Consider the following 8,290-nt stretch of genomic DNA (forward strand, 5'->3'; position numbering starts at 1 on the left):
TCCCCTTGGATGAGATTAGGGATTTTTTTTCCTGGATTGAACCCAGATATCTCACTCCCAGCTGTAGAGCTCACTCACTCTATTCATCTTCTAGTATATCTTCTGGTAATCTGAGTAATATCTCTGAATTCTGTTTATTGTTTGCTTCGATGAATGTGTTTACTTCTTATGTGCTATTAGGTATAATCAGTGTTTGATGGGAGGGACCAAGCCAGAGTTTAGAAGCTTGGGGCTACCCTTCCCTTTAAGGTCTAGAGACCTAATGGGGTCATCATCAGTCATCTTGACTCTTGTCTTGCCAATGGACTCCAATGACTCTGGAGGAGAGAGTGAGGCTGATGACTTTGCATACCCTGCTCATTAAAATCCTGTTTACTTGCAAGTCAAGACATCACTTTCTTGATGTCATTGATCCTCTTTGAGAACAAAAGACGAACAGCAACAAAGACCTAGTCATTGGTTTTTGTTCTAAACCAGACTCATATTCCGAGACCAGCAATATTTGGGAGCAGAAGCAGATAGATACAATTCTTGTCCAACACACCTCTTAGACATAGGCAGAGGAAGGAACTCAAGAAACCAGCCATGGCCCTTTCTGTCTCAGGCTTTCCTCAAGGGAGAAACCTCAGTTTCCTATAGAGAAAAATGAGACATTTTCCTGAGAAATCTGTCCATGGTTCCCATGAGCCACATTTAGCCAACCTATTTCTATATGTACATATCTTTCATGGAAAACCCAAAACTGGGAGCTTCAAAAACCTCCAGTAATGGAGAAAGAAGTTCCCTGTGAGGTAAACCTTTTGGATAGCTCTAATTGATGAAAAGTGCTTTCTTTTTCTCTTTCTTTCTTCTGCTATTTTTAAATTTTATCTTTTCTCAATTACATGTAAACAAAAATTTTAAACATTCTTTTTTTTAAACTTGAGTTCCAAATTCTCTCCCTCCCTTCATTCCCTCCACCCTCTTTGAGAAGGCAAGCAATTTGATATAGATTGCACATGTGAAGTCATGCAAAACATTTCCACATTAGTCATGTTGCAAAAGAAAATACAGACCAACATCCCCCCAAGAATAATAAAGTTTTAAAAATATGCTTCAATCTGCCTTTAGATTTCATTAGTTCTTTCTCTGGAGGTAGATAGAATTTTTTTTTTCATCATAAATCCTTCAGTATTATCTTGAATCATTGTATTGCTGAAAATAGCTAAGTCATTCACAATTGACCATCATACAATATTGCTGTTACTGTGTACAATGTTCTCCTGGTTCTGCTTATTTCACAATGAATCACTCCATGGAAGTCTTCTCAGGTTTTTCTGAAAGCATCTTGCTCATCATATCTTACAGTGCAATAGTATTCCATCACAATCTTATACCACAACTTGTTCGGTCATTCCCCAATTGATGGACATCCCCTTAATTTCCAGTTCTTTGCCACCACAAAATATCTGATGTAAATATTTTTGTACATACAGGTCCTTTCCCTTTTCCTTTGATCTCTTTGGGGTGCAGACCTGGTAGTGGTATTGCTGGGTCAAAGGGTGTGCACAGATTTATAGCTCTTTAGGCTTAGTTTCAAATTGCTCTCCAGAATGGTTGGATCATTTCATAACTCCACCAACAGTGCATTTGCTTTTACTTGTTTTTCAGTTGTGTCTGACTCTTCATGACCTCATTTGAGGTTTTCTTTGTAAAGATACTGGAGTGTTTGTCATTTCCTTCTCCAGATCATGTTACAGATGAGGAAACTGAGGCAAACATGATTAAGTGACTTGTCTAGGGTCACACAGCTAGTAAGTGTCTGAGGATAGATTTGAACTCAAGTCTTCCTGACTTCAGGTCCAGCACTGTGTCCAATGTGCCACCAGCTACCCAACAGTGCATTAGAGGCCCAATTTTTCCACATTCCCTCTAACATTTGTCATTTTCCTTTTCCACCGTATTAGCCAATCTGATAGGTGTGAGGTGGAATCTCAGAGTTGTTTTAATTTGCATTTCTCTAATTAATTGTTATTTAGATCATTTTTTTATATGACTAGATAACTTCAATTTCTTCTTCTAAAAACTGTTCATATCTTTTGACCATTTATCAATTAGGGAATGACCTGTATTCTTTTTCTTCCTTTAGGCATTTTGGGTTAAGTGACTTGCCCAGGGTCACACAGCTAGTAAGTGTCAAGTATTTGGTCTGAGGCCGGATTTGAACTCAGGTCCTCCTGACTTCAGGGCCAGTGCTCTATCCACTGCACCACCTAGCTGCCCCGAATGACTTGTATTCTTATAAAATTGACTCAGTTTTCTATATCCTTGGGAAACAAGGCTTTTATCAGAGAGACTTGCTATAAAAAAAAAATTCCCCAACTTCCTGCTTTCCTTCTAATCTTGGCTACATTGGTTTTTAATTTGATGTGATCAAAATTATCCATTTTACACCCTGTAAGGCTCTCTATCTCTTGTTTAGTCATAAATTCTTCCCTTATTTATAAATCTGACAGGTAAAATATTCCATCCCCTAATTTGCTTATGATGTCACCCTTTTTGTCTAAATCATGTATCCATTTTGACTTTATCTTGGCATATGATGTGAGATATTGGCCTATATCTAGTTCCTGCCAAACTGCTTTCTGGTTTTCCCAGCAATTTTTGTCAAATAGTGATTTCTTGTCCCAAAATCATGGATCTTTGAATTTGCAAAACACTAGATTACTATGGTCATTTACTACTGTGTATTGTGTACCTTATCTATTCTACTGATCTACCATTCTATTTCTTAGCCAGCACCACATTGTTTTGGTAATTTGTTGTTGTTGTTCAGTCATTTTAGTCTTTACCAACTCTTTGGTGACCCCATTTTGGATTTTCTTGGCAAAGATACTGGAGTGGTTTGCCATTTCCTTCTCCAGTTCATTTTACAGATGAGGAACTGAGGCAAAGAGGGTTAAATGATTTGCCAAATTTGAACTCGTCTTCCTGATTGCAGGTCTAGCCCACTATCCACTGTACCACCTAGCTGTCATTTAGATAATTTTTGATGATTACTGCTTTGTAATACAGTTTTAGATCTGGTAACTACCCTTATAATGATAAAATTCTTCCTACATAGGAGTGTAAACAATCTACTCTTGCTGATTCTCTTATGATTTCTCTTTCATTTATACCTTTTCATGCTTCTCTTGAGTCTCATGTTTGAAAGTCAAATTTTCTATTCAGCTCTGGTCTTTTCATCAGTAATGCTTGAAAGTTCTTTATTTCATTAAATTTTCATTTTTTCCTCTGAAGAATTATACTCAGTTTTGCTGGATAGGTCATTCTTGATTATAATCCTAGCTCCTTTCCTTTTCAGAATATCATATCCCAAGTTCATTGATCCTTTAATGTGGAAGCTTGCTAAATCTTGTGTTATCCTGACTGTGGTTCCAAGATTTTTGAATTGTTTCTTTCCAGATGCTTGCAATATTTTCTACTTGACATGGGAGCTCTGGAATTTGGCTATAATATTCCTGAAATATAAATTTCATTTTGGGATTTCTTTCAGAAGGTGATCAGTGGATTCTTTGAATTCCTATTTTACTGTCTGGTTTTAGGATATCAGGACAGTTTTCCTTGATAATTTCTTGAAATGTGATGTTAAGGCTCTTTTTTTGATCATGGCTTTCAGGTAGTCCAATAATTCTTAAATTATCTCTCCTTGATCTGTTTTTCAGGTCAGTTGTCTTCCTAATGTGATATTTCACATTTTCTTCTATTTTTTTCATTCTTTTTATTTTGTTTTATTGTCTCTTGGTGTCTAGTGGAGTCATTAGCTTCCATTTGTCCAATTCTAATTTTTAAGGAGTTCTTTTCTTCAGTGAATTTTTGTACCTCTTTTTTCATGTGGCCAATTCTACTTTTTAAGGCATTCTTTAGTGGATTTTTGCACCTCTTTTATCAAGCCATTGACTCTCTTTTCATAATTTTCTTGTGTCACTCTCATTTCTTTTCCCAACTTTTTTCTACCTCTTTTATTTTATTATTTTTGACCTCTTGTAGGAGTTCTGGTTAGACTTGCATCCATTTCAAATTTTTCTTTAAGGCTTTGTTTGTATCTGCTTTGAAATCATTGTCTTCTTCTGAGTTTGTGTCTTGCTCTTCCCTGTCACCACATTAATTTGATAAGGTCAGATTATTTTTTTTTTTTTGGTCTGCTCATTTTCCATCCTATTTCTTGACTTTTAATTTTGTGTTAAAGCTGGGCTCTGCTCTTGGAGTAGAAGGTGTACTATTCTAACCTGGGGCCTTTCTTGCTGTTGTCTTCAGAACTAGCTCTAGGGGTCTATAAGTTTTTCGGTTCTTCCACTCTAGGGAAATGTGTAGTCACTGTTCTCCTTGTCTGTGCTCTGGCCTTTACCCAGGAAGGTACTTTGTTCCCCTGTTGCCACCATGCTAGTGCTCCTCCAGGCCCTGAGGCCATGGTCAGGTTTGTCTATCTCCAGCAGTAACAATAGTTAGTTCTCTCCTTGGTCTTGGAAATCAGACCAGGGACCCGTTTCCCCCATGAGCATCAACAAGCACTTCTCTCCACCTTGGAACCTTGACCAAGGTCCTTATTCTCCTGAGACCACAATTACTATTGTTCCTTTTGGCCCTGGGCCTGGGACTGGGAACTGCGTATGGGCAATACAACAGGGACCCGCACCCAGGCCTACCAAAGGGTCTCCCACAATCTCCTGCTAACCAGTTATTCGACCTCTCTCACTACCACCACCCCTGCAACGGGCTGAGGGCTCTCAAAGCTACTACTATAGCCAATGCAGTCACTTCCAAGGTCCACTGTTGGTTTTCAGGGGTGGGTTCTGTGCTGTGATGGCTGCCCTTTGCTCTACCCCACCACCACTACCATCACCCTGGTGAGATAGACCTTTCCTGTTGACCTACTAACTTGTCTTGGGCTGCAAAATTGTTTCACCTAATTTTTTGTAGATTCTGCCACTGTAGAATTTGATTTGAGGTGTTATCTTAGAATTATTTGAAGGGGAATTTGGGAGAGCTCAGCTGAGTGCTTCTCTACTCCACCATCTTAGCTCTTTGCTATAATTAAACATGCTTTCTTTCAAAAAGGTGTAACTTTCCTCTCTAGCATTCCTTGACCTTAGTTCTGTCTTTCTAAGGCCAAGCAGAAATCACAGGACCCTGTTAGTCTGTTGTTCCTAGTTTAATAGTATTAGTCATAGCTCACAGTTCTATAACACCTTTCAGGTTCAGTGGTAAACCTCTCCCTCCACTCTCTTCAAGGCCAAAGTCAGGAGCAAACTGCCTGGGAATGCAAAGAGCTTCCTCTACTTCACTCTCTTTAATAGCTGTCGTAAGCTTCTTTTCTCCACACCCCTCCTGGAGTACTTCCTCTACCCTGTCTCTCAGCAAAGTACCTCTCCTAGTTTACTAAGTATAAAGGTCAACCATGAAGCTCTCTTCTGTCCCACATCTTACACCTTTTCTGCATCTCTTATTGTTTCTTTTGCACCAATCTCAGATAAATAGGTGGATCTCCTTGCCAAGGTCAACTGTAGAATCATAGCTCTAGGCCATCTCATCCAAATCCCTCATTTTTCAGATAAAGAGCTGAGACTAGAAAGGTCAAGTGAGTTTCCTGCCTTCACACAGATAATAAGTGGCAGAGGGAGGATTCAAACTCAGGACCTCTGAATCCAAATCCATTCTTTCCACTGAATCAGGATGGTGTTCCTGTGCTCTTGATTTTGAAAGAGAAAAACTCTGTACTTTGTATTTTAGCCAAAGTCTGTCAGGGAGAACTTATTAATATTTACAAGCATTTCTCCACAGAGAACAGTCCAAATGGGCAGAGTTCCACCCCTCTTCATTGGAATTTTCTCTGATCCAAGCAATATCAACTTAGATTTCATAGTTCTCAGGAAACAAAAGGGGAAATTCCACAAGATAAAATACAGGGTTTAGAATTAGTGTTTATTAAAAAAAATTTTTTTTGCTTATACTTAACAATAGTAATATGAATATAGTAGCACCCTTAGAGAAATATTTTCCTGAAAACAATCACTCATCATGAACCTCTCCCTCTAAGAAACAACCACTCTCTTTCAACCTGGTCAAAGGCGGACAAAGAAATAGTCCTCTTAATTGGTATTCCTTCCACATACTACTCCAACTCCCAACCTTTGCACTGTACTCCATGTCTGGAGTGTTTTTCCTCTTGGCTTCCTTTAAGACTCAGGTCTAATCCTATTTTTCTAGTGCTTAACTCCCCTCCTCTGCTATTAGTGCATTCCCTCTGAGATTCTTTCCCATTGACACTATATATTTCTTGTATATACATAATTGTTTAGGGGCAGCTAGGTGGTGCCATAGTTAGAGTACCAGTACCGGAGTCTGGAGGACCTTGAGGTCATATCCAGCCTCAGAGACTTACTAGCTGTGTGATCCTGGGCAAGTCACTTAACCCTGCATGCCTCAGTTTTCTCATCTGTAAAATGAGCTGGAAAAGAAAATGGCAAACCACTCCAGTATTTCTGCCAAGAAAACCCCAAATGGACTTGTGAAGAGTTGGACACTACTGGAAACAATTGAACACCACCACACAAATAGTCATTTGCATGATATCTTCCTTATTAGAATGTAAGCTCCTTGGGGGAAGGAGCCAAGATAGCAGAGTGAAAGCAATGACTTGCTTGAGCTCTCCCCCAAACCCCTCCAAATACCTGTAAAAATGACTCTAAACAAATTCTAAAGCAGCAGAACCCACAAAAAGACAGAGTGAAACAAATTTCCAGCCCAAAACAACCTGGATGGTTGATTGGAAATGTATATCGCACCAGGTGGGGAGAGGAATGCAGTTCGGCATGGGCTTGCAGGCCCGCAGGCTTCAGAGGGCTGAATCATGGGCAGCTGTAGCAGTTTCCAGACGTCTCAACCCACGAACGCCAAAAACAACTTAGAAGGTCAGTGGGAAAAGTCTGTGACTGCAGTGAGAGAAGGAGCTAGGTCTCAGCTACAAGTCCCGAGCGTGGCCTCTGGGGCAGTGGCTGCCTCCTGAGCTTCTGGCCCACAGACTGAGGGGGAATCGAGTGGCTGATCAGAGGGGGATTGCAGGGATCTCTTTGCCAGTGCTGAGGCAGGATTCTCTTGCTCTGCTCGTGCTTGGATCTGGGTCACAGTTCTGAGGGGCGGTCCTGAGGTGAGGAGGAACGCTGGTGTGGTGGAGCTTGTTGTGGCTGTGGAGAGAAGCAAGTAAGAGAAGTAGAGGAAAAACTGAGAGTGATGCAAGAAAATCATGAAAAACAAGCCAACAGCTTGCTAAAGGAGACCCCCCAAAAAAGTGAAGAAAATAACACCTTAAAAAATAGCCTAACCCAAATGACAAAAGAGGTCCAAAAAGCCAATGAGGAGAATGCCCTAAAAAGCAAAATTGGACAAATGGAAAAGGAAGTCCAAAAGATTATTGAAGAAAATACTTCCTTAAAAATTAGAATAGAGCAATTGGAAGTTAGTGACTTTATGAGAAATCAAGACACTGTAAAACAAATCCAAAAGAATGAAAAATTAGAAAACAATGTGAAATATCTCATTGGAAAAACAGCTGACCTGGAAAATAGATCCAGGAGAGATAATTTAAAAATTATTGGACTATCTGAAAGCCATGATCAAAAAGAGAGCCTAGACATCATCTTTCAAGAAATTATCAATGAAAACTGCACTGATATTTTAGAATCAGAGGGCAAAATAGAAATTGAAAGAATCCACCGATCTCCTTCTGAAAGAGATCCCTAAAGGAAAACTCCTTGGAATATTGTAGCCAAATTCCAGAGTTCCCAGGTCAAGGAGAAAATATTGCAAGCAGCCAGAAAGAAACAATTCAAATATTGTGGAAACACAATCAGGATAACACAAGATTTAGCAGCTTCTACATTAAGGGACCACAGGGCATGGAATATAATATTCCAGAGGGCAAAGGAGATAGGATTATAGCCAAGAATCACCTACCCAGTAAAACTGAGTATAATCCTTCAGGGGAAAAAAAAGGTCATACAGTGAAATAGAGGACTTTCAAGCATTCTTGATGAAAAGACCAGAACTGAATAGAAAATTTGACTTTCCATTACAAGACTCAAGTGGAACATGAAGAGGTAAACAGGAAAGAGAAATCATAAGAGACTTATTAAGGTTGAACTGTTTACATTCCTGCGTGGAAAGATGATATTTGTAACTTATGAGTCTTTTGTCAATATTAGGGTAGTTGGAGGGAAAAATTATATATGTATAGATAGATAGATAGATAGAT

The sequence above is a fragment of the Vombatus ursinus genome, unplaced genomic scaffold (assembly GCF_900497805.2).
Source record: "Vombatus ursinus unplaced genomic scaffold, bare-nosed wombat genome assembly UNPS02014797.1, whole genome shotgun sequence".
NCBI lineage: Eukaryota > Metazoa > Chordata > Mammalia > Diprotodontia > Vombatidae > Vombatus > Vombatus ursinus.